The sequence below is a fragment of the Lingula anatina genome, chromosome 5 (genome assembly GCF_051362555.1).
Source record: "Lingula anatina isolate TDL-2025a chromosome 5, LinAna3.0, whole genome shotgun sequence".
Classification (NCBI taxonomy): Eukaryota; Metazoa; Brachiopoda; class Lingulata; order Lingulida; family Lingulidae; genus Lingula; species Lingula anatina.
The window spans coordinates 14,315,395-14,325,444 of record NC_141771.1 but is presented as its reverse complement, the minus strand read 5'-3'; the positions used below and the strand labels follow the sequence as shown (position 1 = coordinate 14,325,444).

At 36.3% G+C, this 10,050-nt stretch overlaps 1 long non-coding RNA gene across 1 annotated transcript; it reads left to right on the top strand.

Moving 5' to 3' along the window:
* The first annotated feature begins 5,382 nt into the window (after positions 1-5,382).
* LOC147761687 (uncharacterized) lies at positions 5,383-7,815 on the top strand. Its single transcript, XR_015334741.1, has 3 exons — positions 5,383-5,710; positions 6,773-6,816; positions 7,070-7,815. It is a non-coding gene; the product is annotated as an uncharacterized LOC147761687 (long non-coding RNA).
* The last annotated feature ends 2,235 nt before the right edge of the window (positions 7,816-10,050 follow it).

Below are 10,050 nucleotides of genomic sequence, written 5' to 3'. Positions count from 1 at the left end.
GTGTAGGGGAGTTCGATTTTCTAAAAAAAATGTACATTATATTTATAAAAATTCAGTCGGGGTCGAAACTCCCCCCCCCCCCCGCCCCCACCGACCCTCCTAAATCCACCACTGGCACAAATCTTTTGTCCTGTACCACCTTAACTGCGTCACGTCCAGCTCGATGTAGCGAGTCAATAGAAATATAATTTCAATCGGTTGACGAGAGGAATTAAAGTGAAATTAATTTCTCTCTGGTTATGACACGCCAGAAGAGGGCGGGATTGATGTAGGGGAGTTTTCGTGTCATTTAGGCGATTGACACGGTACTGTTAACACGCTTATGATTACGACTCCGTAGACGACATGGTTGATGAGTCCAGTGGAGGCGAACACTTTACCTTGGCTGATGTAATGAAAAAAATGGAAAGTAAAAAGAAAGAGACGAAAGACTATTTCGACCATAGACTGTCTACATTTAATGCCGAAGCCGGTAAAAACTGAAAGTCGACAATATTTATCTTGGAAAATAGAAGGTAATCACCAGAAATTTGACTCAACAGTATTTGAAAATAAGATTATTGTGGTGAACAAACTGACAGTGCCTTACAGTCTTGGCAAGAGAAACAAACTTATCAGAATTGCTGACACTTTCGACACTGTTAAGGAACATACTGTTAATCCTCTTGCTTGTGATTCTGAGAGCGAGAGAGCTACAAAGAAAATAAAAGAAAACAAAAAGGGAGCCAAAAAAATAAGGTTATATCAGCAGACCGACCGATAGGTGTGGTGGGCGATACTTCTCAGCGGAGAAGTCTTTATCGCAGCAGCGGGTCGTGACTTTGCTTAGCTTGTTGAGGAAAGGGCCATTTCATGCTTGAGTGACCAACTTACAGAGGGGAAAGTTATTCTACCAGAGTCCAACCCCAGAGATAAGGGAACATCTGGAATGGGATAGAAGGCGGAAGCATTGAAAAATAGATAAGTACCCGGTACATGTATGAGTGCGTTAGTTTCAATCAAGAGTTGCATAATTATGAACATGAGCAAAATCAGAAATTCATACCCGTGAAAAGTAGGTTAAGAACCAATTTAAGTTTTTGGGAAGAAGTAGGGTATTCATTTTTTATTCTAGACTTGATAAAAATGGTTATAAATTTCCGTTTATAGCAACACCCTGTGGGATGAGGAAAGATAACAGCTTTCACCATTGAAAAATAAGTTTTTTGTTAAAAAGCTATTCTTGAATTGAAAAAGATGCGTTTGATTAAAAGGTGTAGCAAACAACCAATTGTTGATAACCCTTAAACAGAAGCAGTGCATAGCAGTGAAAAAAATAGATTGATTTTAGATGTACGAGAAGTAAACAAACATGTCTGTAAGCAGTCTGGTAGTTACGGACATTTGAGAACGGCTCTTATGTTTATGAAACTGTGTGGTTGGTTGATTAAATTTGATTCAGCTAATCAACATCTAGATATCTATTATCCTCATACGGATTATTGAGGTTTTTCATGGAAAATTCAAGATCAGCAGATTTATTTTTGATTCTTAGTTCTTCCATTTGGGTTATCATTAGCACTTCATATTTTTTTTTGCAAAATTGACTTGGCAATTAATCAAACAATGGTTCGATGTAATTGGATGACGGTCTGTGGTACTGCAGTAACATAGATAGATTGGAGCATCAGGGTGCTGAGATCAAAGATGATATTGCTAAGTCAGGTTTTATGTAAATATATGAGAATACTATTTGGTCGTACATGTAGGTACAGAGTCTGGCATTTATAGGCATCGAAATAGATATTAGTATTGGGGAAATCAAAGTTCTTGATATTAGATTAGCAAGTGCTAAGAGATCTGACATTATATTCGCACGAAAGTGAGCAGAGGTCTGGCTATGTCGGTCGGATTATACTATGTCTCATGTGTTGGGAAGTGTAACGCAACTAATGACAAATTATATTAGCATGGTTATTTCAAGTGCTTTTTCTTAGAATCAGAAAATGTGTGTGAAAGCATGCAGTCAAATTAGACCTTGGTGTAGTAAATCAGAATTTTACAGTTTTCACCTCAGTGCAATAAGGTAGTTTATTCTGATGCTAGTAGTACTGGGTTTGGAGGATATTGTGTGGATACACCTAAAAGGGTGTGTTGCGGGGAATGGTCAGCTGACGAAGCGACGGAGAGCTCTACTTACAGAGAACTGATAGCTGTTTTCAGGGTCCTGTTCTCCATGGCAAACACGTTGAGTGTTTTGAGATTGAAGTGGTTTTCTGATAGCAAAGATGTTGTAAACATTAAAGAAAAAAGTAGCATGAGGAGTAAATTACAACCTATTATTTTAGATGTTTTTCTTCTAATGGAGTTATTCAATAGAAATGAAAGGATACTGAGAGAAGAGAATACCCATGCAAATCATATAAGTAGAAGTGTGGATGTTGACAATTGGGGTATTTCTAAAGAATTATTCTCACATTTTGATAAGATATGGGGTCCTCTTGAAGTGGATTGGTTTACGTCCTGCTACAATGCTTAAGTACATATTTTTACTCTAGATTTTAGAATTCAGAAACAGTGAATGGGACACGCGTCATTTACGGATCTATCCTGGTCCTCAGATCAAATTCAGTCTCTTATTTCTACCAATGAGTTACAACAGACTCCTTGTTTCTATATTGTTTCCGACAGACTGTTCTGGTCCTTCACCTGTAAATATCCATCATGACGTAATCAAATGTGGCACCGAAACGTGCCCTTGGCTGACTCTGTTATGGTCTCAAAATTTTTGAAGCTTTAAGCTTTTAGATGCTACCTAGTTTCTTATTGAAAAGTCGAGATATAGAGGTGGCAATTGGCTTTTGATAAATCGGGTTAAATCGTATTTATGCCCAGTAAAAGTTCTTGAAAATGTTTAGATTTCATTGGTAGGCCTCGATCCTAGCGACAGCTTTTCAAATTTACATGGCCTATTTTAAATATAATATCGTTGAGTTACAATGACAGTTATGTATGAAAATTGTATAACGACGAGGGGGAGTATCGGTGCGCGTACAACAGTAATTTATGAATACATTTTACAGTATTATGGAATAAACATGTATATTAGCGCCCGTGGTCTTATTGATCAATTAATGTGTGAATGAATAAGTCAAATCCACATGTACATCTGGGGCGGATCCAGGATTTTTTGGAAGGGTGGTGGTGTTTTTTTTTTACGGATTGACAAGGCCTCGGAGTGCAAGGCCGACCCTCACCCCTTTGGAGTTATGTCTGGGGCACGCTCGAGGGCCACGAAAAAGGGTGTTTTAGAGGGAAAATATCTCCATTTGATACGGTTTATAACTATTATTCAGCTATAGATTTTGGGTGTAATTTTTTTATCAGAAATCGAAGGGAGGAGGGGGTCTGGATCCCCCCTGACACTCCCTCTTTATCCGCCATGTACATGTATTAGACCGTGAACATTCGTGAACAGTTTCAACCACAGTCCCTCGCCTGAAATGAGCCATGCCTGTCTGTAATTTGCATAACAGTTACTTGCTCATCGTAGTGCGAGCTGTATTTCCGAATGCTCAGTAGGCAGTAGGACACAGCTAGGTGAAGACGCAATGTTCAACGTGCGGGTGCAGTCGCAACGCAGTCGTATGAGGCGTAGAAGCAAATGCATGTTTCGTAAGTAGCACTTTTTATTCAGTATCGTATGTCAGTTGATAGAAAGAGAGTAGAAAAATGCAAAGAAATTTGCGACGAGTATTTACGGGTATGTTACTACTCTTTGTTGTCGCTGTCGCCTGTCGTTTCTGTTATGCCACTCAAAATATTATTTAGCAAATTAGTAAATGGGCATATTACCACAAAGATCACGGACATATTTACATGATGGTACCGTATTTGTCACAGTTCCGAGCTTTTGATCCTAAGACAAGCGTGCCCCATGAACGATAGTCAGTTTTAGTAGGTTTGTTAATTTTATTATACATGTACCTGTAAAATGCTTGTAAGCAGTGTTGAAACACGGGGAAATGATTTATTCTAAAGCGAAATATGGTTCCCAAACGCGTGATGCAAAGCGATTTTAGATATTACAACTTTATATAGTAGGTAAAATAAATAAATAGTGATAACCTACACAAACTAGAGGAGTGTTTTCAATATTTTTTTTTTTCAAAGCAAGATATCTGAAATATCTTTATTACTAACTTCAGGTCTTAAATGTGGCGTTAGGCAACATAGAATCGATTGCTTTTTTGGGGTGCTATCTGAGCCTGAACTATGGACAAGTCAGATATTGTTAACATTACTTTCTTATTTCAGAAGTCCACTGAGATACTGAGAACTGCACGGCACCTGGCTGCAGGCAACCAAGCCTGTCATTCACCCTCTGGAACCCTACGCACATCCATGCATCTTTTGTTTTAAAATTGAATAAATACGTTTGTCATTCCTTGTTTTCTTATTCACTTCCATATGAAATGATGATAAAATATTAATAATAATAATAAAAGAGGGTTAGGGGTAAAATTGTAAAGATATTATTGTTTGAGCACTTTCTAATTAAATCTGCTAAAACTGATCTGTAAGCATTGTGTTTGGGATTGATGATTTCTCCAGTAACAGAGGATGTCGTAAATCGAAAGGATTAAAAGTTTTGTTAATATGCCCAGTATTTTGTAAATAATTGAGAGCATTTTAAGAATACATCTACAGGATTTCCAACAGCCCACATTTATAAATACAATTTGTATGAATTTACGATATTGCTTTTTTAAAAATCTGTCCTACATTTTTTATAGTGAGACGGGTTTTTTAATATCTATTTATAAATTAGTTCATCCTCCCAGATAAAATTTTCTTAATTTAATATAAGTCCATATTCTAAGGTTTTTGGTTTGCTAGAGAAAATTGTTTCAAATTTCACGACCATCTCATCAGACGAACACTTCAATTTTAAATTAAAACGGAAATATAAGAGATCTTGACACACTTTTGAAATGGGAACAATGAAATTTGCTCCTCCACCCAAAACTTAGAACTGCATATTCTGATATGTTTGAAAATGTCTCATTAAAATCATAATTAAAATAAATTGATCCTTTGATATAAAGAAATGGGCTCGCCCCACCTGTCACCCCTCAAATCGAATGGACTTGTCCCACCTGTCACCCCTCAAATGGAATGGACTCGCCCCACCTGTCACCCCTCAAATCCAATGGACTCGTACCACCTGTCACCCCTTAAATCGAATGGACTCGTCCCACCTGTCACCCCTTAAATCGAATGGACTCGTCCCACCTGTCACCCCTCAAATGGAATGGACTCGCCCCACCTGTCACCCCTCAAATCGAATGGACTCGCCCCACCTGTCACCCCTCAAATGGAATGGACTCGCCCCACCTGTCACCCCTAAGATGAAATGGACTCGCCCCACCTGTCACCCCTCGGATGAAATGGACTCGCCCCACCTGTCACCCCTAAGATGAAATGGACTCGCCCCACCTGTCACCCCTCAAATGGAATGGACTCGTCCCACCTGTCACCCCTCAAATCGAATGGACTCGACCCACTTGAAAACTTTCAATGCAGGTCAGTGGTGGGTGGAAGGGTATCATGTGATTTTCGGGAGCCAATGAAAAAAGCAGGAATTTTACACTCCGTTATAGGTAAACAAAATGGCACGTTCGACGCACCGGGGAGGATCGTTTATTTAGGAGGCATGCACATAAATTTGGTGGGTATTTTAAAAGCATTTTACTATTTACAACGATCAGTACCATCTCAACTTAACTCATGTGAAGTGATTTTCAAGTGTTTGGTCTGTATATGTTTTTATGACAATTTAAACTAGGCATAGCTTCATATGTAGTTTGACAATTGTAAACTGAAGTTTTCACACCACAAGCCTTCTTTCAAGTGAAATATCTCGAAAAGCACTCGGACGATTTTTTTCCAACTTTTCAGTAATGTTGCTCATTTATTTGTTGACAAAAAGTGCAGATGGCACCCGATGGGACCCCTGGATCTTTAGAGATATAGACGGTATAATCCTTCATACCCAATTACGACCATTTTTGTAGGAATGCGTCTTTATAATGTTAAACTCCCTCATTAAAAAGCATATATCTGAAAAAGTAAACGGTAGATTTTTTCCAAATCTTAATCTGACGTTTTTCGTGTACCTTTTTACATAATATGTAGCCTGCAACTGACAGCACCCCTGGGTCTTGGGATATATAGACAATGCAGTGCCATGGCAAATTACGGCCATTTTTGTTTGAGTGAAATTTGGATCACGCAGACCCCGTCTTTCAAATCAAATATCTGAAAAAGCAATCGGACAATTATTTTCAAAATTGTCAGAAATGTTGCTTAGATATTGGTTAGCAAAAAGAGCCTATGGCACCCAATGGCACCCCAGGATCTTGAGAATTATAGGCTGTATATAGTGCATGCCAAAGTACTGTTTTGGTTATCCCACAGCCAGCATTTACATGTATAACAACAGCATAATTGCACTTGTATATCACTTACATGCTTGTCTGTATTTTAAAGCATAATGTGCAAATTGATCACTATACAAGCACATTCCTACAACTGTTGAAGGGCTAGTCATGGTATTAGTCAGTTACAACTACTTGTCATTCACTGTGTATGATGTACAAGAGCCTATTATATCTCAACTGTAGCTCCATATAATAGCACTCTTTTATGCCACATACAGTAATTGGCTCAAGTACATATCAAATAAACATTTTTTTTAAAATACTGATGATAAGTCTCATATCTTTTTCAGCATGGACTACAATTTTTATTTTTGAAATGCTGTGCACTATAAAGGTGAGAAGTAATTCATCGGAATACCATAGTTGTAAACTTGTGACTTATGTTTCCATTGCTCATCTATTTCGTTAACATTGACAAAAACATGTTCTGTGTTTGTTTTGCCTAAACTTTCATTTTAATCTTAATATCATAAAAATTGAAATCATATTTAAGTATAATGGTAACAGGTTACCTAAAAAGTTGAAGCCTTATCCAGTTAAATAATAATAATATCAAATATAAAACATTTACTGCTTTTTAATTTCAGGGAATGGAAACAGCTTATAACCTCATAATGGGATACCGCCTATGGATTGTAGCTGAAATTAGAGACTTGAGATAACAGGAATGATGTTTGTTATTTCCAAAATCTGTGCCTTCATGGAGTGTGACATTGTAATAAACATGATTGCTTTTTAATTACTCAGTCATCAAATGTTAAATTAGTAGTTTGTCACAATATCAAATATTGTATTATCTGCATAGAGAATTCCCCTCATCTTTTGTAAGTTAAGTTTTGATTAATTAAGTAAAGTGAGTAGTAAGTCTCATGAACTTGGAGAAAATTAAATACTGCAGATCTTGGAAAAACTTCGTTTATTGTGATTTCTGTCAGATATGAGGATTTGTAAATGTTGATAATACATTACATTTTCTGTCTCTTATTATATGCATTTACCATGATTTCTCACTCTGAGTAATGTACGCATCTAGCAAACTAACTTGAAATTCAAGGCATATTTTATAGTTTTAAAAAAAGTGATATTAAAATCTGACTAAGACGAATTTAAAGTAATCTGAATTCTATCAGGATTTCAGTCTTGCCTGTGCTATGTATGTATTTGTAGGTTGTCACCCTTTTAAATCATTTAAAAAGTATTATTATATTATTTCAATATTTTGTGAATAGTTAAATGAGTTATAAAATTTATAAGAAAAATGTAAGAAATAAAATATACTGTTAATTATGTTTTTATGAAATATGTGAAATAAAAAGTTTATAATCATATCAAAGTTCTTCCATTTGTTTATGATAATTTTGTCATTTTACATTTTCTTTGCCTTAAACTTTGGTCAAGCTTACTTTCCACAAAAAAAAAAAAAAAAAAAAAAAAAAAAAAAAAAAAAAAAAAAAAACTTTGTCACATGCCCTTTCTTATAGTTATCTGAATTATCAACTTGTCATAATTTACTATTTTAATTTCTAGAGTTAATTATTATTCTTATTCAAACAAGAAATTATCAATTATACACAGAAAAATTAAAGTCAATAACAAATCAACATTGCCAGCAAATTTTACTCTGCCCAAGCTACAGTCACTACAGGTATATAGGATAGTAGGCCTACACACTGACAGAGATGTGATACATATGCCACGGTGACATTTTACAACTCTACTCGTCGGTTTGTTGATCTTAAATTGCACATTTTTTCAAGGGTTTCATTATTAGTTTGTAGCATCCATATTTATATTTATATACATTTATACATAATGAAACAAAGTCGGCGTAACGTTACGCAAATGCCCCAATAAACAATGCATCGCACACAGTTGCGCCAATGCTTTACTGGACGAAGACTCAGGAAGACGTCGCCGGGAGCTCACTTTCGATGTTCACTCTTCGACGGCAAAACGTCAAATGACTGACGTGCGTGCGCATCTTTTGACGTATCACGTGATACCCTTCCAACCACCAATGAATGCAGGTCGTCTTCTTACAGGGTCTAGCTATCCAGTGACCAACCAGGAGCATAGCTTGCACTGCGATGCGCGACTTTTTCTTATGCAAATTACAACTGGTACAGTGCATGGCACATTTGAGGAGTTGCTGTGGAAATTGGTCTCAAAGAACGGCGAAATTATGGAATATTATTTTACTATTGTGACAAGGCTATTACCCGCGTAGACCTATTTGTCACCATACATAATATTTTTCTAGGACAACTAGTTTATATTAAATCAAAAACTAAAAATAGCAATGAAGATAGGTATAACAAGTAAATGATGATGCTCATACATTCGGGGAGTAGCTTTGCGTAGGATGAAATATATTGTATTGTACGCCCCCCTGGCTGTCGATTGTAAGTAATAGACATAAACTGGCCCGCTCGAAGATTCTGCGGGTCCGTGGTCAAAGTTAAATAAAAATAACCATGATTAAGGGAAGTTATTGAAGTTATCAATTTAAGATTTTAGAGATACTAATAAATTTACCTTTTTTAACACTGGTCGTATTCACAAAAGATCGTAAACATTACAGAGAGAAGGAAAAGTACCCAAGAGAAGGGAGGGGGTGTGTGTGAAGGAGCGCAATGTGAAACAAATTAATATTATGTTCTTATTTATCTATTCAATTTCATAAATAATTTGTAATCTCTTCACTCTTGATTCAAATAAATAAAAAGCAACAATTAAAACTTGTAGTACTTGCCACAGAAGCCAAACTGAAGTAAAACATTTGAAATAGCAAAAAAAAGAGGAAGACAAGTAAAAAAAATTAAATTCCCAAATTTTTAGAAACTAATAATCTTTCTTCGACAGTATCCTTAACATAACCGTATTTTGTGTTTTCAGATCGCCATCTACCGTGTTTCTTAAACAGTCTGTCTTTAGTCCCTGCATTAGAATCCAGCATATGAAATCAAACAAACGGAAAGTACTCGGAGATCCTTCAAAGTGACTTCAGAACTCATAAAATTAGTAACCAATTGAGAAATGTGCTTAGCAGTTACAGGTTCCTTTTTTGTTACTCTATGATCTTTCCGTCTCTGAGATGCTTCCTTCACTGCAATAACGAATTTTGACTCGCAATTTCGGATTTTTCTTACAGTTGGCTGTACCATGAAACCATTTTAAAGTGTAAAAAGATGTCTAAACCGCAGCAGAATAATTACAAGTTTGTGACAAATTTTGAAGATAAAAAGCAACAATCGAGTCTTTCGCTGTAAAGAAAGAGGTCACACCGATCGTATTACACCGTTCAAGCCATTTTTGGAAGCCGAAAGAATATTATCTCACTGTGTTGTCTGCTCTTGACTTCAAAATGACATCTGGTAATGAATCTGCTAAAGCCTTCAAACTTTTATTGCTTGTAACCTCCACGTCTTGGAGGATAGCATTATCAAGAAAACATGAAAAAGGAAAAAAAGAAAATTTTTGAAAACAAAACTCTAGCAATCGTTCCCATAATCTCTGTTCATCCTGGACAATAATCATGTCCATGTTAACTGTCATTGATCAATGATTG